Here is a 23636-nt window from a genome sequence, read left to right on the forward strand (position 1 = left end):
CTCCGGGCCGTCTCGGAGTCTTGGAAAAGTGGGGGATCGCTACCTGGGGTTTTGTTGGGGTCCCTTCCCAGCCGTGGGAATGGGATCTGCTCACTGGTGATCCGCGAGGGCCGGGCAGCGCCTTCTCGCCTTGGTACACTCCTACCCTGGCGCTTCGCCTCCCCCAGTCTCGGTCTCGGTCTCGGTCTCGTACTTTAACTTCCTTCTCTGGGGGTGTTGCAAGGACCTTCTGAGAACGATAAAATCGTGGGACGTTAGAGCGGCAAGGCACCTTCGAAACCAGCCTAGGATCCAAACGGACCCTGCCTCCTCAAATCTATGAAAAAGCCCCATCCAGCGAGGTTGAGCAACTTGCCCAAACCCACACAGCTCTTTAGTAGTACGACTGGGGCTAGAACACAGTCTCTCCTCTTCCACCCAATTGCCATACATCCCCTTGTGTAAGAGTAGTTGATGAACTGGGAACTTTAGCTCGAGTTTCCTGTCTCCTTTGACACCGAAGGTGTGTTGGCTGGGTGGCGGAAACTGGAAAGGTGGATGAAGGGAAACATGGGGGAATCAGGGAAGGATGTCTGTGTGGTGGCAGAAGATATGTATTTATGGGCGGGGGGGGGGGGGGGGGGGGGGGGGGGGGGGGGGAGATGGGTAAAATTTAACATTGAAATCCTCTTGGCAACCCTGGCCATTCTGACTGAGGAAAGTTGATTCTCAAACACAAGGGCTCTCATTCATTCATTCATTCATTCAACAAATATTTATTATCTATGTGCTCAGTTCACATAATTTATTTTGTTGCATTTGAAACTCCTACTTGAAATTCTCCCCTTCCCTTTTTGGCATTATTAAAATTTTTTCCCCCCTCAGATCACTGCTAGGTGTGGACACCCCATGCATGGGTCAGTTTGACATTTCATTTTTTTCTCTCATTACTCTCCTTAGAGAAATCTTATTCAGTACCACAAGCCTTTGTCCATTGGGAAACATTATATGCTGTATCTTTACCTATTCCCTCTTGAACATTAGACTACTATCTCTAAATGCCCACTGGACTCTCTGATGTATTGATAGTTATCCTCAGATTGCACACCTCTAAAACCAAGCTCTGCCTCTCTTCCCTCAGCTCCCTTCCCTTTGCTCTTCCATGCTTCCAGGTGCCTAACTTTATACTTTGAAAACCTCTCTCTGCTGACTTTCTCTACTTTCTGCCCTCTTCCTTCCAGCCAGCCAATCACATGGACTTGCTGTTTCTTCCTTCAGCAGGTCTTACAAACCTGCCCCTCACCACTGTACTTCACAGCCTTGTCACCTCAAATGCAACTCATCTCCCAGGCTGAAATTAGATCCCTACCAAAGGCCAGTTCATCTTCCGTCATTCATCTAGTGCCTGTACATGGTGAGCAACCCCCAGATGTTTATTAAATTAACCTTTTCCAAACCATGTAGTTCTACGTTCAGAAAAAAATTTGTACCCCCCCCCCCCATGTCTACAAGAACTTTAACTCCAGGTTGTTCAAGTCCGGTCCAATCCTTCCATTGAAGGCATGATTTCTTCCTCTTCCCTGATACTCAGGCCACCAGTGTTTGCTCCTGCTCTTTCCCCTTGCCTATTAAGAGCCTTTCTTCCCTTAAGGTCCACCTCAAACCCAATATTTTTCTACAAGCGCCTTGCCTGACAGTTTCACCCTTTCCTCAGTAGATCTGATTGCTCCATCTGAGAACTTGTTCAGACACATCATGCCACTTACTTAACAATTATCTACTCCGTATTATTAGTCATTTCTTTGATGTTTACAGTCTTATATCAGCAACTACATTGCAAGCCTTGAAGAGTTTGGTTCTTTCTTATTCATGTGTGTGTGTGTGTGTGTGTATGTCTGTCTGTCTTTCTCATTCATTCATTTAACCATATACACATGCACACATAAATACTCGACACTTAGCACAGTGACTTATACAAAGGAAGCACTCAAAATTTGTTGACTTTAGAAAGCTGCCTCAACTTCATCTTACCGTTTGAATTTTTCATGTAAACATTTTACTGAAGTATATTTCTACATTTTCTACCTTCTAGTGTATCATTTTTGCAATTCTGTGAGTCCCAGCTATAAATAGCCTTATTAATAATATCCAAAGCCAAGGGAAATTATAAGATGACAAGTTTGGTATAAGGGAAGGAATCCTTCTTAATCTGTGTGCACGTGGCATTCCTGTAACATCTATAGGACAGTTTGCTAAGGACAAGTTTGTGTTGTAACACTAATGCTTAAAATTCCCCTAGCTCCCACTGTAATGCATTAATGCTTCCCTTTCCTTGGTCACTGATGTAATGGAAGAAAGCCTCACAGAGAGCTAGCATATGAGCTGTAGTCCTGGGCCTGTAGCTGGGTGACCCTGGGCCACACTTTTAATATTTTAGAAAGGGAAGGGGGTTATACTATAGCATTAGAGCCATTGTGATCATCTTCACAAAGGGTCATCTTCACCATCCAACTTGAAAGTTGAAATCTTGTGCATTGTCACTCTTTGGCCTAAATTCTGTCTTCCTAGTCACTTGACAGGTGAAGCAGAGACTTGACATCCGCTGGTCAGGCAGTATTGCATTAGCTGGAAGAATTAGGCGGTCCTCTCATCTCATCAAGTTTTGTGATTGTCACTTTTTAAAAACTTATTCAGCCCTAACTGATTGGGCTCAGTGGATAGAGTGTCGGATTATGGACTGAAGGGTCCCAGGTTCGATTTCGATCAAGGACACATGCCTGAGTTGCGGGCTAGATCCCCAATTGGGGACATGTAGGAGGCAGCCGATCAATGATTATCTTTATCATTGATGTTTCTATCTCTCTCTCCCTCTCCCTTCCTCTCTGAAATAAATAAAAATATATTTAAAAAACAAGAAAACCTGTTATTCATTTTTAAAACTTAAATATTGAGAGTATTACAGATGTCCCTCCTTTTCCCCCTCTTGTCCTCCATAATCCAGTTCCCACCCTGATCCAGGCCTTCACCACCCTATTGTCTGTGTTCATGCGCAATGCATATATGTTCTTCAGTTAATCTCTTCCTGCCCATCCCCCTTAACTGTTACTCTTAATGCAAACCCAGTGGTCTATGTTCTCCCCTTCAGATCCTGGGTGGCCCTTGCATACCTCAGAGAATACTTGGGGGTTTACTCCTTTGGGGGGGCTCCTGCCAACCCATACATATACCCTGGGTAGGTCCATAGCTCTGCCCACGAAGTGAGTAAAGCAGCCTTTCCCCTGGCCACCCCAGGATGAAATTGAGGTGGTAGAACAGGCCAATCTCTTGCCCAGCTCCACCCTTTGAGAATGTGGCAGGGCTGAAACCCAAATATCTGACTCTGGTGTGCCAGGCGTATCCACTTACATTCTGGAATCTCAAGCTAGGGATGGACAGACCCTGTTTTGGGCTGGTTGGGCTTGGCAAAGAGTCAGCTTCTCATTGTGTGGGCTGCTGTGGCTATTCTTGAGAGAGGAATTGGGCAACTTCTCCATTTGCTCAGTAAATATTTACTAAGTGCCAGGCACCTTACTGGCTGTGAACAGACCTGGTCCTTGGCCACATGAAACTTACAGTTTAGGGGGACAGATAGTAAACATATAGTCTTACAAAATACATGTGATCATACATGGAAATCCTGTATGATTATACATATAATTATGTGTGTTATATATGCTGGGGACACCCACATTTATCATTTCAGCCCATCCTGTCGAGCCTTATATAGTTTGCTGCCTACATAACACATCTAATGTCTAAAAGGCTTCTCAGATTAATATACCCCAAGTAGAATCCCCTCCCCTGCTCCTTCCACACTTTCCCATCTCAGCTAATGGTGATTTAATGCTTCCAGTTGCCCAGGCTCCTAAGATTCTAGAGTCATCCCTGACTCCTCCCTTTCTCTCACATCCCACATCCACTTAATCAATAGATTTTGTTGGCTTTGCCTTAACTATATCCAGAACCTGACTCTTACCATCTTCACCACTTTTACCCTGGTCTAAGCTACCATTAGCCTCTTAACTGACCTTCCTACTTCCTCCCTTGTCTCCCGACAGACTATTTTGAGCTCAGCAGCAAGAGTGATGCTGTAAACTGTAAGTCAGATTTTGTTACTTCTTTGCTCCCATCTCATTCCTTGTGTTGGCCTACAAGACATAATAGGGTTTTCACCAGCTTAACTTTCTTAAACCATCTTTTGCTCTTCATTCCCTGTTCCAGCCTCTGATATCTGAATGGGTCTCTCCCTCCGTCTTCTCCTCCATCTCCTCGAACATTCCTTTTCAGTTAAGCCCTTTCAGGCTATTCTTTTAGAAATTGACCCCTTCCCTTCACCACTTGTTCTCAGCATTATCTACCACTGTTCGCTATTTTATTTTTCTTTACATCAATTACCATTACCTGACATTGGCTGTCTTTCCTACTGGATATGGCCAGAGATTTTTATTTGTTCATTCCCTGGTATGTAGAGCAGCGCCTGGTGTATAGTAGATGCCTAATATTGTTGGCTGAAACTAGTGTGTGTGACCGAATTGGTGAGGTTTACAGAAAAGCAGGAATGAGCAGATCTGATTGTGTTCCCATCTTAGATGGGTGTTAAGGCAGGTATTTGATGAAGAGACTTAAGCTGCCACCTCAGAGTGGTGTTCTGTTCCTGGGACTGGTTTCTCTCTCACCCAAGAACTAGGGAAAGTCTCAAATACCTGGGGTATAATGCCCTGTGGTTTGGGAGCCTCTTTCTAGAAGATACCAGGGCTGAAGCAAGAGAGCAAAGTGAAGCCCTCTTCCAGGGTTCTAGCCAGGGAGTAGCACTTTCTATGTGTGCATCTATGTAAGAGTGGACACCTCTCCCAGGTACACATGGCATTTGTAGTCATAAACTCAAGGGGAAGAGATGGGGTAGGCTAACAGGCTGAGGCAGGGAGGAGGGTGATGTGGATTCCAGGCCTCTCTACCCCATTGACTTGTTGGGGAATTTTTAGAATCATAGAATTTTAGAGTTGAAAGGAACTTGAAGATTTCTTTAACCTCTATTTTCTTTTCCAGCTATTAACAAAAGAGAATAAAGGTATATCTACTCCCTGCTGAGTTCACAGAAATATGGTGCAACCTATATAAAAACTGCCTGGGCTCCTTTAAATTCCGAGTGCGCTGAGGCCAAGACATTGGAGGGAAGTGGTCAAAGTCAAATGTATTGAAAAGGGAGGAGGTCTAGTCTCTGCTACTTTTTTGAGTGGTGATCTTGGCCAGTCGTTTGTTTGTGCTCAGTTGATCCTCTGTTTGATAAATTAAAATATGATAATATCTCCAGTTGACTTCAGAGAGATGTTTAGGGATAAAATAAGCTGACACTGTTTTAAAAATTGCTTTTATGGCTACACTGTCTGCTCACATATGAGGTCCCAACTTAGAGTCTCATCTGGCGTTAATGGGAAATAAACCTTGGTTCTCTGCTCCTTCCTGATTGTGTGTTACTTTGGACAAGCCTCTTGGTCTCTCTGAACTCAGTTTCCCCATTTGTACCCTACTGACCTCCTAAAGAGGTTGTAAGAATCAAGTGAGATCCTGGATGAAAAAAGACTGTGAACATAGTTTCTATTATCCAAAGCTACAGAATTTTTACGCAGAAACCATAGCCAGTGATTTCCCCCACACCATATCATTGAAGTTTACTCTTTTTAAAGGAACAAAACTATAAAAGAAATGTTTTAAAACCATTTTTGGAAGTGACTCTTTCTGAAATGGATGATATGCTTCTAAGCAAACCATGCTGAGTGTGAATAACCTCTGCAATTTGCAATGTGAGTTCGAATCTATATATACAAAGCACTTGCTTGGTGAAGGTGGAGACATCAAAAACTTCTTTCTCTAAAAAGTCTTTATATCTGAAAGGAGAGGGGAGACGGGGGTAGACTGGTGGCAGGCAGAAGGAAATTGCCAAGGTAGAGCCCGTTCAGAACCCTACCTCCAGGTCCCAGGCAGCAGCACTGGTGCAAGGAGGCTCTTGAGTCCAGTCCCTGGCTCTGGATTAGAAGAGCAGGTCTTGCCTAATCAGTTATTGTGTTATGATAGCATCAGGCCTTTGGGCTTATGAGTCTCTAAGGCAGCAGGTCCAAAACTAAATGGTTTTCTACTGCTGTGCTTTTGGGGTTCATGTTTCCACCTATAATTGTCGCTCTGTCTTCTCCCTGATAGTCAATGGTCACTTCCTCCTCTCCCTAGTAAAAAATTATTAAATATACATAACATAACATTTATAATTTTGATCACTTTTAACTGTACAGTTCTGTAACATTGAGTACATTCATGTTGTCGTACAGCCATCACCACCATTCATCTCCAGAACGTGTTTCATCTTCCCAAACTGAACCTTTGTACCCATTGAACACCAACTCCCCATTCTCCCTTCTTTCAGCCCCTGCAACTGCCATTCAACTTTCTGTCTCTATGAATTTGATTTCTTTAGGTATCTCATCAAACTGGAATCATACAGTATTTGTTCTTCTGTGTCTGGCTTATTTCACTCAGCATAGCATCATCAAGTTTCATGCATGTTGTAGTAGCATGTGTTAGAATTTTCCTTATTTTTAGGGCTGAATAATACTCCATTGTATGTATTATATATACTACATTTTGCTTATCCACAAGCCATCATAGGACACTTAGGTTGCTTCCACCTTTTGGCTATTGTGAATTATACTGCTATGAACACGAATGTACAAATTTGTGTTTGAGACCCTGCTTTCATTTCTTTTGTGTGTATGCCTAGAAGTGGAATGCTGGATCATATTTTAATTTCTGAGGAAAACAGTGTACTGTTTTCTTCAGTGGCTGCACCATTTTACATTCCCACCAGCAATGCATGAGGGTTCCAATTTCTTCACATCCATGCTAATACTTGTTATTTTCTGTGTGTCTTTTGTGTGTGTGTGTGTGTGTGTGTGTGTGTGTGTGTGTGAGTGTGTGACTCTCTGCTGGGTTCAAATAGCAGCCCCTCTCATTTCTTTTATTTATTTTTTTAAGTATATTTTATTGATTTTTTACAGAGAGGAAGGGAGAGAGATAGAGAGCCAGAAACGTCAATGAGAGAGAAACATCGACCAGCCGCCTCCTGCACACCCCCCAACGGGAATGTGGCCGCAACCAATGTACATGCCCCTGACCGGAATTGAACCCGGGCCCTTTCAGTCTGCAGACCGACGCTCTACCACTGAGCCAAACCGGTTTTAGCTCATTTCTTGAACTTGTTTTAATTATGCCTAGAGAAAGAGTAGATGGGCTCAAGGGAAGCTTTACAGGTCTCCCAGCGGCAAATGGAGCTTGGGGTGGGGAGAGTCTGTGACATTTTTCTGGTTAGTCAGAATTTGATTTCTAACTATGTGGTCAGTAGTTGGGATGGATGGATGGATGGATGGATGGATGGATGGATGGATGGATGGATGTCTCCTGTTAAGCAAAGCATTTCTGTGTTATCATTTATCTGGCTCCCAAAGATGCTAATGCTTTTTTACTCTGAGTGCCACTTCTTTTTAGCTCCCTTTTGCATGTGAGAGATGCAGGACTGTGGTTCAAGTGAAGAATGTAGGGCTCAATGAAGGGTATGGAGATGGAGTGTTATGGTTACATGGTAAATTGGTGCTTGTCTGCTATTCAAGGCCATGTGCTTCTCTCCGAGCTGCTGGGGACAAGATCTCTCTGCTTTCTGAGCCCACAAGGAAGGGGGATGAGTACAAATGTGCTCCCACACCTCTGACCAGCCCCAGGCCCTCACCTCCTGCACCTATTGCCCTTGGAAAGAGAAACCTGTAAGGAAAAGGTATAGAGCACCTTCTTGCTGTAGGGTAAGGGTGGGGACAGTGGGGAACAGGGGTGGCCTCATTTGTACCTGTCTCCTCTGGGAGGCTGGCACCAGAGCCCAAGCTTAGGCAGCCAGTTGTCCCCAAGTAGCCTGCATCCTAGAGTCAAGCCAATGGATGGAGTTTTGTTGGTTTTAGGGCTTGAAGAGCTGCAATAGCAACAGCTGGGTGTTTACCATGTGTCGGGAACATGGGAACATCACCATGCAGTATTTCGGTCAATCCTCACAACTATTAATATTATCACCTTTTTACAGGTGAAGAAATCAGACCTTAGAAAGTTAACATCTCTTGCCTATGTTCACAGCTGTAAACGACAGAGCCAGGACTGGAACCCAAGTGGTCTGATTTCAGAGCCCAGGCTTTTGGCCACTGTAGTTTATTTTTCCTGGAATTAAAATGGTTTTTAAAATAAGAGTTTATTAATTGAGTACCTCCAGGCAACATGCTAGATCCATTCAGACCATCATCTTATTTGATTCTTCCTATTTTGCCTATGGGGACATTTTTTACTCATTTTACCTTTGGGAAAGCTGATGTCCAGTAAGGTAAATTGATTGCTGGTGGTCATGGAACTCAGCTTAAGTACTCTGACTCAATTCCAGTGCTCATTCCACTGTGCTGTGAGTCCCTCCTCCAACCCCCATGAAAAGAATCTAGGAGGTCAGCTGTGAAGTCTGCAGGGCTTCAAGGACAGTGACCACTCTGCTTCCCTCCTGTTTCTGTCACCTCCTTTAATTTTCCAGCAGCTAGACCCTAGCCTGCACACTTAGGAGCCACATATGCCTGGCACATAGTAGATGCTCAATAAATATTCATTGAATGTTGTTTGAAGGCTGAGTTTACTAGGAGCAGTAGAATCTCAACCAAGATTGTGTTCTTAAAGAGAAACAAATAGAATGCAGGCATTGTTGTTTCCTCCTCCTCTTCCCAGATGGAACCTCCTCTTTCCAACTCCCAGATACCAGGGACTTGAAAAGAGTGCCCTGGCTCTGCAGACTGAATTACTCCCAAATTCCCAAGGGAAAAGAAGCAACAGCGTCACATTAGTGAAGTGCTTGCAGGATCAGGTGTCATTCTTTGTAATTAATAAGACTAACGATCCATCCATTGCTCTGCTCAGCATTTTACAGTTTTCAAAGTGCTTTCTCAAGTATAATATATCATTTGGTTACCACAGCCACCCTGTTAGGTAGGCAGGGCAGGAATCATTTTTCCTGATTTATGGATGAGGATACTGAGATTTAGTAAGCTACTCAAGATTATTGACAGCCAAAACCGGTTTGGCTCAGTGGATAGAGCATCAGCCTGAGGACTGAAAGGCCCCAGGTTCAATTCTGGTCAAGGGCATGTACCTTGGTTGCGGGCACATCCCCAGTAGGGAGTGTGCAAGAGGCAGCTGATTGATGTTTCTCCCTATCCCTCTCTTTTCCTCTCTGTAAAAAATCAATCATATATATATATATATATATATATATATATATATATATATATATATATATATATTTTTTTTTTTTTAAAGATTATTGACAAAGAAGTGATAGAGTAGTGAGAAAGCCTCAGGTCAGAGCCTTAGTTTCCACATCTGTAAAATGGTGGCAAAGGTAGGGTAGTCAAGAGTTACTAGTATAGCCGGGACTGGTTTGGCTCAATGGATAGAGTGTCGGCTTGGGGACTGAAGGGCCCCGGGTTCGATTCCGGTCAAGGGCATGTACCTTGGTTGCGGGCATATCCCCAGTAGGGGGTGTGCAAGAGGCAGCTGATCGATGACTCTCTCTCATTGATGTTTTGAACTCTCTATCTCTCTCCCTTCCACTCTGTACAAAAATCAATAAAATATATATTTAAAAAAAAAAAAGAAGAGTTACTAGTATATGGGATCCTGTGTGTAAAGTGATCAGCAAGATGCCCACACACTGCAGATGCTTAGCAAATGATAGCTGTAGGTTGTTAATAACAATAACTAAGGCCAAATTCAGTGTTCCCTCGGGGATTTGTATTCTACTGATGCCTGTTCAGCTTAGAGTATTGGGAGGAGCGGAGGTACCCACCCCTATCCCACCTGGGAAATCAGGTTTTGGCCACTCTCTGATCCTTTCCCTGGAGTCAAGAGTATATACAATAGAAAGCACTGGCCAGGCATTTATTTTGATTTGCAATATCTGAGATCTTTCAAAGAGGATCTTTATAAGATATAGTTTTCTTTTGGTAGAAGATAATTATGGCAGTTATGACAAGTATTTTATTCATGTAGCAACTATTTGCATTTTATTATCCCAGCTCCTCCAGCTCATTAGCCTCGAGCAAATTGTTTTGGATTTGGGGGCGCCTCACCTTTCTTATGTGTAAAATGGAGATAATAGCACCTACTCCGTGGGGTTGTCATGAGAATTAAATGAGCTAATGAACATAAAGTCCTTAAATGGTGCCTGGGACATATTAAAATACCCAATAAATGGTAGTTATTATTTTTTAATATTTCACTATGCTTATATTTACACTAGCTGTCTCCAAACTGTCACTCCCTTTCCAAGGTGTGAAGCAAGGCCAATGAAGTTTATATATAAAACCTAATTTCCAATGAATATACTAGTACTGACTGGTTATCTATTGTTCTTGTCATTACAATCATTCGTTCAGGAAAGCAAATTGGAAGCAAGTTGCCCAAGAATGGTGTTTGTATAAAGGTAGCCTTGAATTCAACTACATTTTTTAAAAAAGAAAAGTGAATCATTCACAAAAACTTCAACTCTTGTTAGTAACAAATCCCTTGCAACACCTCCACACTCTTGATTATTCCAAAAACTAGGGGCTACTTTTCTGGGCTATCGCCTTACAGATGCAAATATTCTTTGCCTGATAGGTCAAGGCTCTGGAGCGCCCTTAGTTTGCTGTGGCCCAGCTTGTCAGATATCTCTGGATCCTCTGGGATTCCTCCCTAGAGCCTTCTATATTTCTCTGACACACTTTGTCAATTGCAAACACTTCCTCCATGAACTTCCAAGAAACTGGCGATAAACATCAATACTTAACTCACAGCCCCCTGTAACTAGAATAAAAACACACACATTTGTTTTATAGTTATTAGATACTGCTATTTATTGAGCCACTATTGTGTGGCAGGCTGTGCAGTAGGTACTTCATACACATCTCATCTAATCCTCTTAGTAATTCACTGAGATGATCCTCATTTAAGGGGAGAGGCCCAGTGCTATCTACTATTATGTGCATTAAACACTGAGAAATAAAGGTTTTGTATTCTAGACCACTGTTTTTGATTCTCAGCCCTGAGTTCCTTCCATGCAATATCTACCTCACTGTCAATTTCAATTTAAGGGCTCATTGGGCTCTAAACAGGTAGAGCTGGTTTACTGACGTCATTGTCACTCATGACTAGCAAATAGTCCACTTCTGCCAGTTCTCACACTGCACATCTTGAATGTGCCAGCAAGTGCACTTGGTGACAACCTTCATGGATTTGTCCCTTCTTCCACCTCTCCCCACTCCCAGGCTGTGTCTAGGAAACAGACCACACTGTTCTCTGTAAAATGGCATATTGCATGATATTGGTTATTAACTTAGAGAATGCACTCTTTCTCCAGAATAGACGGTCATTTGACTGACCAGTTCATTTCCCGAGCTCTCACAGCAGCTTCAGGAATCATCATCACTGAAATTGGTATCACTTATTAATTTTCTATTGTATATGTGTTAGGTATGCTACTAGGTGTTGGACTTTATTGCTTTCAGTTTTCACATCAGCCCTGTAAGTTAGGTATAATTAACTCCACTTTATAGATGAAGAAACTGAGGCTCAGGGAGGTTAAGACATTTGTCCATGAAAGCAGATGAACTGTTGTTGGAATCCTGGTAGTTATATCCCAAGGCCTGTTCCTTAACCACCGTGGGAAACTAAATATCCAGTGCATCTGCCTGACGCTGGGCACTGTGCTGTGCGCAGGGCACATCATAGAGAGTCCATTCCTTTCCTCAAGGAGATTACAGTGTGATGAATACTGGAGCTTCTGTGATTTCTTTTTATCTTTGCCAAACACACTTCCACCTGAGCATCTCCAGTGGGCAGATCCATGACACAGAGGGTCCAGGGTGAGCTAGGAGGCAGTCCTGGGAGCCAGGGATACTCTGAATGCTGTGTTTACATCCCAGGCCTACTTCTTTGGTTGCTCATGGCTTTTCTTCCCTCTGTGCTCTCACATTAGGTTCACAGAACCCAGAGCTCACCGTGGTCTGGCCCAATTTGATGTTCTTATTTATGGCCCAGGCCAGGGCTGGCTGCTGAGAAGAAGGGGGCCTTATTTGGCTGGAAGCTTATTGTTATTATGGCTTTTTATAAGGCCCCAAATGAAACCATAAAACGGCCACAGGCTGTATGCACTGTTATTTGGGCCTTCTCCCTGGGGAGCAGGATGGGCTGGTTTTTGGGGTCAATAGGCTGAAGGAAAGCTTCATCAGGCCCTTTAATCTGCAGCCGACCCTTCCTGTTTGAAGCTCAGTCTAGCTCTGTCCTTCCGTGACACGTGCCCCATGGAAGATCTAGGGACTGGATGCCTGGCCCATTGTTGGCCGTCAAACACTTTTCCTGCATCCTGGACAGAGAGATTCAGCCCGCCACTTCTGAGAGCACCACTCATTCCTTGGGCATTTGTCTGTGCCAGGGGCCCTGGGTCAGAGGACATACCCAAGGAGAGACTTCAGCCTATGGACCCTGTCCTTCCTGAATGTAGCCACCACCCAGTGCTAGTTTGAGTATGGATGGATGGACTCAATTTTTAGGCTGGATCTGGAGCCTTAGTTTTAGAGATAAAACGATCACTTCTTCAAAAACTGTGAGGTTGGCAGTCTTGCTCAGAACCCACCCTTATCATTTAGGGGAAGGGTATTGGCAATTTTAAGGACTTTGGCTAAAGGAACTGGTTCAGAGAGGTCAAGCTTCTGGTCAGGCTGTTGGTCTGCCCTGCCAAGTAAGAGGTAGAGCTGGTATTGAACCCAGGAAATCTGACACCAGTTCCTGTGCCCTTTCTACTACATCCTGCCTTGTTCCTGCAAATGTGTGCAAATGTTATACATGTGTGGCTTTCCATCTGTCTGGGGGGGAGGAAGCAAAGACAAAAGTGTGAAACCATTTCAAGCAGAAAGGGTACAGACAAGCAGAGACGAAGACAATGTATAGACAGTTTAGAAAGAGTTAAGGTGGGATAGGACAGGTATTGGGGGTAAGTGAGGAGAGTTTGGACGGTAAGGTTGGAGAGAAACAAGTAATATGATTTTCATTTGCCTCATAAGCTTGCTCCCCTACCCCCTATCTTGCAGACTCCCCTTCTTTCCCATTTCCCTCCTGTGTTCTTCAGCGGTGTTCTCCTTCTCTGGAGTTGGGGACACATAGCCAGTTTTGCCACACCACAAGCTTTGCTGCTGTGTGAGGTCATTTCAGGGGAGAAACTATATATAGCAGAGTTCTAGCATCAGGACAGTTCCATATTGTTCATCGCCCTTCCGCTGATGCAGCCAGGGTCACCTCGGACTCCGTGCCCAATGGTGGGCACTGCATTGTGTCTTCAGTGTCCTCTCTGTGTTACCCAGCCAGGGCTCACCCACACAGGACCAGGGTCTGGCCCTGCCCGAGTGAGCCTTTGAGGGAGCAGCCTCAGGAGAGAGGCAGTGGGGAGAGTCAGGCGGCCAGAATTCTCTTCCAGCTTTACCACTTGACACCAGTGTGTATGGCACCCATGATTCCCTGAATGCTTCCTCATCTGACTGATGAAGGAATTGGTCTGGTTCTGGAATTTTATACGATGTTCTTTTAATTTAAATATTAAAAAAAAAAACAACTGATGTCAGAGAGAGGAAGGGAGAGGGAGAGAAGGATAGAAACATTAACTATAAGGGAGAATCACTGATCAGCTGCTTCCTGTATGCACCCTACTGGGGATTGATCCCGCAACACCGCATGTGCCAGACCGCGAATTGAACCATGACTTTCTGGTTCCTGGGTCAACACTCAACCCCTAAGCCACACTGGCTGGGCTGTACTATTTTTGTAAGCCAATAGAATCCCTTCAAATGCAAGCTTACAAGGTAGCTTGATATATACAACCAAGTGGGTGCTGCACTGGTTGATGCCAGGGCGATGGGGTCCAGAGAGGTTCCCCTGAAGTCTTTGGGTCCTGTTTGGAAATCGCTAGGCAAGACCACCCTCTGAGGTTTCTTCCAGCTTTGGGCTTCATGGGTCTGGCCTTGTGATGGCCTCTGGAATAAATGACCCGTCGGCCGCGTTTCAAGCTTTGTCACCTCTGGAGACTTTGATGGTCACCTTGTATAGACGGGGAGTCCCGTAGGACAGAGATTTTGGGGCAGAGTTTTTTGTAGTGGAGGTAGTTGAGGGAAGGAGACAGTAACACAGAGTTTGCAGATCCAGTTTGACTTGTAGCCTGCACTGCCATGGGCTGTTTTTTTCTGGCCTGCCCCCACCTGCTTTTCCTTTTAGTGCTTCCCCCCCCACCCCCCCAAAAAAAAAAAAAAAAAGAGAGATGAAAATGAGGATATAGTGCATTTTAGGCAAAGAAAGTACATTTATGTTAAGTTGCCTGGGGCTGAGTTACACACTTTCTATGTGGGGTTTTTGTAGAGCACAGTGGTGCTTTTGGCAGAAATCAGAAAGCCAAAATCCAGGGCCAGTTTCCTTCATTCAGCAAGTTTGTTTGTTGAGCCCCTGCTTTGTATTCCTGGAGGAGCACACGGGAGATCCCAGCTGCATTAAGACCTCTTGATTACAAGTGACAAACCAACTGAACCTAGCTTAAGCAAAAGAGGTGATTTGTTAGAGGGCTCAGGACCCACGACAGGGCTGCTCCCTGGCTTTGAGCAGGGATTGGAAAAGTCTTGTTAGATTCTCCCCTTTGGCTCTTGTCTCTGCAGCTTGGCTTCCTCCTTCCTCAGCCCACATGGCCCCAAGTGCTTCTGCTGCAGTTCCAGCCACACTCAGAGGGACTCAGACCTCTAGTCCAAAGTCTCGATTCCCAGGGGAGCGAGTTCCATTGGCCCAGCTTAGGTCATCACGTCTCTACCCTTGGTCCACTCCGCCCCAATAGGGATGGGTCACATGAACAGAGCATGCCTGGCAGTAGCCATTCCTGACTGTGTGGATTAGGGGCAGCTTTAGAAGAGAACTTGTGAGCCGCACAGGCAGCCCCAAAGCAGCCTGCTCCTCCAGCCCTAAATGAGGAGCTCTTCCCATGTGTGTGGAACTCTTACTAGATGGACAGGGGAGACAGGAAAAGAAGGGGCACTTGGCAGAGCTGCTTGTTGCCAGTACACAGCTCTTCCGTTTGGGGCTGTCAGACGGAGGGCACAGGGCTCCCCGAGCTGGTGTCTACAGCTTTCCACACAGCAAAGAGGACTCCTTAAGTGGGTTCAGGGAAGGAGTGTTTGTTGGCAGGAGTATGGCAAGGCCTCATGGGAGCTGACGTCGGACAGCAGTCAGGAATGGAGGCAGCTCTGTCTTTTGGGGGCCGATGGCCTCTCTGCTTTAATCTGAACATCTACCTTGGCTTCCCTCTCTGTAGGCTCAGCCTTCTCCTCTAATTGCTTTATTCTGTGGCTGAGCACACCAATGCCAAGTTCTGGAAGCCAGTGGTTTGGCTTTTCTATTTTCTTGGTCATGGGACCACCCAGGTACAGGTAGCTAAGGTGGTGGGGGAGGGGGATGCCTGATCCTGTGGGATGTGAGGCCATCCCTTTTAGAGGTTGGGTCAGGACAGGCATTAAGAAACAGTCTCCTCATGTATACTACATCAGGCGATGCTTGTGGATACAGGAGAGTGGAGCCTTGAAGGATGGACTAGAGGAAGGGCTCAGGAAGTGGACCAGTATGAGCTAAAGCAGGGGTGCAGGGAGGGGTCGGGGCAGGCGTGTGCACCTTCAGGAGTGGGCATTAAGTTCTGAAAGACACCTTTATAGCTAAGTTATAGGGAGGGGTGTGGAGGTGATGGGGAGCCACTAGGCACACTTGACCAGGGGGATGGGAGGATGAGAGGGCACTGCTGGTTTCAAAGAATGAAAATGATGGCTAGGGAGGGGACAAGGTAGGACAGAAGACAGGAAGGCCAACTAGCAGGCCAGCAGTATTCATGCAGTAGGGAAGGGTCTGTTTTGACAAGTCCAGAGTAGAAGTGTAAGAGGTGTGAAAGCCCCTTGGAAGAAGAGTCCACAGGATTGGGTGACAGGTTGGCCAAAGCAGAGGGAGGGCCACAGAGGTGGCAGGCAGGGGTAGGAGCATGGCGAGGGCCTGGCAACACTGGGGATTTGGGGAAGGCAAGCTCTTCGAAGCAGAGAGATGGCCTCCAGAGCAGTGAGGCTGCTAGAGTGCTTGCCATTGTTCTCAGTTGGGAGAAGAGTGTACATTTAGAGCAGAAGGGAAGTTCTAGGATAAAGGAAGAGACTGCTGGAGAATGGGTCATGGGCCCACCAACTCCACTTCTCAGGAACTATGACCCTGCTCCAGTCACCTCAGCTTCCTCATCTTCAAAATGGGAACAATATCTGCCCAGTCCCCTCCTAGAGATGTGGGGAAGTTCAAAGGTTATGTACGTGACAATGCTTTGTGCACAGGAAAGCTTGTGCAGATTGCAAGCAGTCCTATTACTGTTGCTGTCTGTGTGACAACCTGCATGGGGACCCCTCTGTGGGGTCAGGGAGCCTTGCTTCCTAGACCTGCCACAGTGTGACGGCTGCTGGCCTCACGCTGGCTCCGAGCAGCCAGCCCAGCCTTCCAGGTGGATGACATTGCTGCTGACTCCATGTTACCTGGGGTTATGTCAATAACAATGCCTGTCTGGAACTTGAATCTGGGGGCGTCTGAATGACTGATTAGGTCTAGGATTAGGTCACGCTGAGGGATGCTGTGTGTGGGCAGAGACCAGTAGGCAGGACTCAGGCTGAGCTCTCATCTAAGAGAAAGAAAAGAGCAGTTGGGGAAGTGGGTAACTGTGGGCAGCTTGGCCCATGTACATTTTGGGGTGGATTAGGAAGGTGGTTTCTATTCCTCAAGGGCCTTGTTGGCCTGTTCTCCACAGAGAAAAGCTTGGAGACTTGCTCCAAAGTTCCCGGAAAAAGAGGAAATGGTGAAACCTGCAGACTATTCTGCCACCAGCCTAGAAGAGGACTCAGATGGACACAGTAGATGGTGGCATGATGGGAATACTGGTGAAATCCTGGGGCTTGTGAAGTCCAGGGACTAGAGAGGGCTTAAGGAGGGGACCGTAGGTCAACAGCAGGAGAGTCTATGGCCCTTCTTCTCATCTGTCCTGACCCTTCTCCAGCCTGGTTCTTTCTCCCTAGCTCCCCTTCCTAAGGATGTGGCCCAGCTTTCCCCTGCTGCCATACCTGTTCTCCTTAGCTTCCCTGCTGCTCACCTGCAGCCTCCTCTCTCCTGGAAGGCCAGCTTCCTGTGCCCACAAAATCTTTGGTTTGGATCCCCTCTCCCCCCAATGCTTCCTCTTCTTTCCCCTAAGCCCCTTTGGCCTCTTTTGGAGTAGCCTCTCCTCACACCCCAGCAAGGTTTTGTATTCTCCTGGCAGCTCGTTTCCTAACTCAGGCTCCATGGAGTATTACTTTTCCTAAACACAGCAGCTGTGCATTTCACTGGCCTGCCCAGCTGTTCCTGTCCTCTGTCACAGAGGTCATGTCATTTGTGACAATAAATAGGAAATGAGAATGAGAGGGTTGTCAGGTGCCTCTGAGCTGCCCATCGAGCTGCCTGCATTCCTACTAGAAAACAATAATAGTAATAAAAATAACAAATCTAACACTTATAAATACTTTGTGTATTCACTTATTTTCTAGATGCTGTGCTAAACATTTTACATTAATAACCCTGTGAGGCAAGCTGTATTGTTCTCACAATTGAGGGAAACTGAGGCTCACAGAGGTTAGTAGTATGTAATTTATCTGACATCTCTATTGAGGGTCAGAACAAGACTAGAACTCGTGTGGGTCTGACTCCCTTGCCCATCCTAACCATGCTGATGCATCTGCCTCCAATGGAAGAGGAGTGTGGCCAGTATTCTACCCCCGACATAAACGTCAACTCTCCTTTCCCCCCAGTTGCCTGTTGCAACTAGTAACTAGTCCAGATAAGGAATCCTTGTGGTGTTGTTCTCAGAACTGTGTTTTGTTTCTCTTTTTCTCCATACCCCAAACAATGAGAAGACCTTTGGATGCTAGATGTCATGGTATTTCTCTTTGCTATGGACTCTCCCATATCAGTGTCCCATTTTACAGCTAGGAAAAATGTCCTCCTAGTCTTTTTTTAATTTTTTTTTATTAATATATTTTATTGATTTTTACAGAGAGGAAGGGAGAGGGAAAGAGAGTTAGAAACATCGATGAGAGAGAAATATCGATCAGCTGCCTCTTGCACCACCCCCACTGGGGAATGTGCCCGCAACCAAGGTACATGCCCTTGACCAGAATCGAACCCGGGACCTTTCAGTCCGCAGGCCGATGCTCTATCCACTGAGCCAAACCAGTCTCAGCTGCCCTCCTAGTCTTAAGAACTTAATTGGACATTATCCTGACCCACAGGTTGAGAACCGCTAGCAGGGTCGCCTAAGATCATCAGAAAACACAGATATTTACATTATGATTCATTAACAGTAGCAAAATTACAGTTATGAAGTAGTAACTAAAATAATTTAATGGTTGGGGGTCACCACAAAATGAGGAACTGTATTAAAGGGTTAGAAAGGTTGAGAACCGCTGGTCTAGAGCTATTCGGCTGGTCACCAAGCACTCGGTCAGAGTCTGCCTTCCATGGAGCTGTAGTTGATGAACTTCTTGCCAAGCAGATGTTCCTTCCACAGTGTCCTTGGAAGAGAGAAAGACCATTAGGAGGTAGTTCTGGGGAAGCTGAGCATGAGACTGAAGCTCAGGGCTGTCTACTCAGACTCCCTGGACAAGTGCTTACTTTGTGCTGAGTTCTGAAGTAATCTTGTTAATTTGGAATATCTTGGACCTTTAACCTTTTTCTTTGTCTTATCACCTGGAACACACTTCATCCCATGGAGAGGTATAATGGCCTCATATGCAAATGATGGCTGGTAAAAATGCTGGTGGGTGGAGAGCTCTGCTCATCTTAGGGAAGGTAGTAGCAGGGCATGCCTGAGGACAAGGCATTCTGAATTCAGTTCTAGGTGCTTGGAAACACTTGGACCATTAATTTATGGAGTAGACTAAACTTTAAGCTCTTGGAGGGAGAGGTCATATCTTGTTGACTAGTGAGTCTGTAGTGCTTTGCATGATGCCTGGCTCATTGGAGGTGCAAGGTACAATTTGGAGATGGAATAATCCCTTCCAGCATCTCTTCAGGAAGGCTGTCTGAGTTTTCATCCAGGTTTACAGTCTCCTTGCCCAATGCCTGCCTTTGTGCCATAGCTGCCTAGTGACAGAACAAACAAAAGGTTTTTGGGGGAACTTGAAATCAAGTCTGAGGGACTGGGACTGCTTAGCAAGAAAACACAAAGGCACAGGAAGATCAGGAAGGCCATCTTCAAATCCTGAAAGAACTGTTATTATATTATTGTCACTGTTCATTGAACCCTTTCTATGTGCCAGGCACTGTGCCAGAAGCTTCACATACATGATCTCATTTAATCCTAACAATAGTCCAAAAAAGAACATATTATCATCTCTACTTAATCAGGAATGGAACTGAGGCTTAGATTAGATGATCCATCCAGATCATCTGACTTCCAAACTCCTAATTGCTAAGAAATTTTAGCCTCCACATAGAGCTGCCTGGGGATTTTGTAATATTATTTCAGAAGATGGAGCTGGCACTTGTGGGCAGAAGTTCCAGGGAGGTAGTTTTATGTTCCCCATCAGGGTGTTCTTTTCCTGAAAAAGAGCAATCTGAAATTAGAAGGGACTGCCCTTTCAGAGCCCAGCTTCCCCTGCAGGACCTCCTGGCTCCAATGGGATCTAGTTCAGCAAAAGTTGAAGCTCTCCTACACTAGTCTGGTATTTTTTATTTTTATTTTTTATTTTCTGAATCAAGCTCTGTGGGCCACTCTAACGCAGGCACAAGTCACAGAATCCAGACTTTCACCTAGCCCAGATGTCTGTGTTCAGTTTTCTTATTCTTTCTGAAGCCCCAACTGCAGGACTGGGCCCAGCTTTTCTCCAACAGGAGCTGGGCAGCAGTGTGTGCCTGACCCACATTGGATTGGACCTTACAACCACCTGGCCAACTCTCTAGACCTTGCCATAGAGGATGGCTCTCAGATGAGCTTCCAGGGAGGGCAGACTGGATGGACATACCTCTTTTGGGCTCCGTGAGGCTACAGATGTTTGTATGATTGCATTGATTGTCCTTTGCCTCATTGGCTTCCTATGGCCATATGGCTGGTTCCAGAGCACAGAGGTGTGTGCTGTAGGGCCACTGTCACAACATCAAGTGAGTTGATGTAAGTGGGAACCCTTTTGCGAATTACAGAACAGGTGACAACTGATTGGGAATGGGAGCAGGTGACAACTGATTGGAATTGAGCCCTGGAAGACATAAATGAAATCGCTTCTTCAACTCCAGTGTTATGGCAGGACATGAGAGTTGGAAAAGCCCAAACCATGATGTTGTCTAGCTGCCCACCCAGTGTGGAGTTGTTCCACTTGGCACCCTTGCTGAGCCATATCAGTCAGGCTTTCCTTGAGCAAGGCTAGCTTTTGACTGCTCTAATGAGGAGAAAGTCTTATTTTACATTGGCCTGGCCCTCTACAGAGTGTGTTCCTGTTCGCTGCCTGGTTGCCCCTCACCGTGACCTGGTGCAGGGAGGGGGATCTGCACTCAGCTTGGATGAGCCTGGCCAGGCCTTCTTTGTATCTCCACTTGCTGGTTCCACATGATGAGGACTGTTTCCCTTTGGTGAACTTTTCCTTTTTCCACTCCTCAGAATTGAATTGGTGTGAGTATTGGTGACCTTATAGCATGGTGAGGGTAAAAACAGGGCATGGGCCTTCCCCAGGTCATCCCAAATGTGTGACCAGGCAGAAAAGACCACCCCAGAGATGCTCAATCTTGTGCTTTGCTGCTCAAGTATAGTATTCTGCTTCCTCCTGACCTTCTGCATGTTTTATGTGCAAGATTCTGAAAGTCTTTTCTAAACCACAAAGCCAAAGCTTTTGGCTTTCTTGTTCTTTAGAATGTACCTGGATGGTGGGGCGATGGTGGGGATGGACATGTAGGAGCCATATGGTGCCAGGAACAGGACATAGCAGCTGGGAGGAGGGATCTGGAGAGGGGCCAGGGTATGATGGCTGAGCACCTTGGAGAAGGGCCACCATTGTTGGGTGCTGGGACCATCCTGATGACTTCCTGCTGTTCCTCCTTTAGAGGTTTTTCACCTCCTGTCTCCTCTTTTTCTGATTTTTTTTCAGTTTTTTCTTCTTGTGAGGCACCCCTGAGCTATTCTGCCTCCCAGATATTTAGTATCTTCTCCACCCTCCTGGAGATCACAAGATCTCAAAATTTAGCATCCTTGACACTTTATATTTCTTTGTAACATCTCCCCAGGGCTCTGTAGCTACTCAGAGCAACTCCTGTCTGCACCTGGAGTTTTAACATCAGCACATCAACCAGACATTCTGGAAGCCTGCCTACTAGCCTGCCTAGAACGTTTAATTGGCTCTTGCAGGAGGTGACATCTTATTCCACAGGGACGTTTCACGAAAGTGCCTTAATCCTGAAGGACAGGTCCTGTGGTAGAAATTTTATGTATCATGGCAGGTCAACAAGGAGGACATTTGGGGGTAACAGAAAGAAATAATCATTTGTAGAGTACCTTCCGTGCTGGAACATACCACAGTTTCTCCTTACAGTCGCCCTGTGAGGTGTCACCATTATTTCTGTTTTATATATTTGAGAATTCAAGCTTGCTTGAGGTCACAAGGCCAGTTAATGGGTGGGATCAGAATATGAATCCTTTTTTGCTTAGCTCCAGAGAATGAGCTCCTTGCCCTCGTCTGTGTGGCCTCCCTGCAGGGTCCCTGTCTTCTTATTTTTTAAAAATCCTTACCCAAGGATATTTTTTTCATTGAGTGGAGTGAAGGGAGGAATGGGAGAGAGGGAAAGAGAAACATCAATGTGAGAGAGACACATTGCTTGGTTGCTTCAACTGGTTGCCTCCCACATACACCCTGACCAGGGCCAGGGATCAAGCCTGCAACCAAGGTACATGCCCTTGACTAGGAAATCAAATTTGCAACCCTTTGGACCTCTGCCTGATGCTCTAACCACTGAGAAAAACCGGCCAGGGTGGTCCCTGTATCCAGGGAAGGAGTGGCCATCCTCTGTTTTTGTATCTTCTGGTTGGGTATAACTTGGTAGGCACCCAAGCACAGAATTGAGAGATCCAGAGTGGAATGAAGGAGAGGTGGTACCAGGAGTAACAAATCCAGAGTTGCACCAGGACTGTTATCTCTGGACTCCTGAGGCTGAAGACTCAGCTTCTCTGGTTCCTGGTTCCTCCACGGGAGATGATGTCGATGAGATTGGGCTTACCATCTCCTGCGCCAACTCCTTCCCCATTTCTCTTGTTTTCTCCTCTAGTCCCATGACATCCAGCAGGCTGAGTGTGAGGAGAACCATAGATAGGCTAGAATAAATATCTGTGTGCATTTGATTTTGCATCCCCTTAACCCTTTCTTACCAGCAGGATTCAGGTTTTTATTTTATTTATTAGGGAGAGGGAGAGAAAGATAGAAACATCAATGATGAGAGAGCTCATTGATTGGATGCCACGTGTGCCCTTGACCAGAATCGAATCCGGAACCCTTCAGTCCTCAAGCTGATGCTCTATCCGCTGAACAAAACCAGCCAGGGCAGGGATTCAGGTTTTTAAACATTTGGGAACCAGATTTGTCTTTCTGTTCCTTTCCATTCGCTCTGATGCTGCCTTTTCCCACTGTTACCACAGTGCTCTTCCACCCCATTAGTGCCTCCTTACGAGTTCCTCACAGAGTGTGCCCTAACTTGTGCACCCCTTCACCCTGCCTCCTTTCCTGGTACTCCTAGCTCTTAATGAGTCAGCGGGGGTCAGGACAGATCCTTCCTCAGTTGGCACTGAGAAAGATATTTGAGAAACATGAAGACTCAGGTCCCGTTGGTGCTTGGCTCATTCTGGGAAGGCAAGTGCATTCATTCATGTAAAACCACAGAGGGGCATAATGACCCAGTAGCTTAAAGAATGAAAAGCTACTTTTCTGTCTCATGTAATGTCCCTGATGTCCATGATGTGAACAGACCAGGCAAAAGGGGCAGCTCTGCTGCTTGCGGTCTTTCTGGGATCCAGTTCCTTTGGAGTCATTGCTCCATTACAGGACATTGTTGTCTGCATAGCTGAAGCTGGATTGCCACCATGCTTGGGCTCCAACCAGTGGAAGGGACAAAGGAAGCTAGAGGATGCATTCCTGCTGTTCTAAGGCCCAGGTCCTCTATGGCTCATGTCCCCACAGCTTCCTCCATTGGCAAGAACCTAATCACATGGCCACCCTGAGTGTAAGGAAGGCTGGGAAATGTAGTGCAGCGGGGCTGCTGCTTGCCAAGGACTAGTGAATGGATTTGGGTAGACAACTAACAATCTCAACACAAAAGGCATTATTTTCATTTGTGCATGCTAAGAGAGAGAGAGGATATTTCCAATAATATGCCCTCTCTTTTTGTTAACTTGCATACATGCCTCCCTCTTTGGT

The 23636-nt window shown here is 45.7% G+C and overlaps 1 protein-coding gene across 2 annotated transcripts in view; it reads left to right on the plus strand.

Moving 5' to 3' along the window:
- Positions 1-23636, plus strand: part of UBTD1 (ubiquitin domain containing 1) — a 53229-nt gene that overhangs the window by 942 nt on the left and 28651 nt on the right. Inside the window, exon 2 of one of the 2 annotated variants that reach the window (XM_084904113.1) lies at positions 4077-4115. The exons of the other annotated variant lie outside the window; for it this stretch is intronic. The gene's annotated coding sequence lies outside the window, so the exon portion shown is untranslated. The remainder of the gene's footprint in view (positions 1-4076; positions 4116-23636) is intronic. 2 annotated transcript variants of the gene reach the window in all.

The sequence above is a fragment of the Pipistrellus hanaki genome (genome assembly GCF_964339955.1).
Source record: "Pipistrellus hanaki genome assembly, chromosome: 14".
NCBI lineage: Eukaryota > Metazoa > Chordata > Mammalia > Chiroptera > Vespertilionidae > Pipistrellus > Pipistrellus hanaki.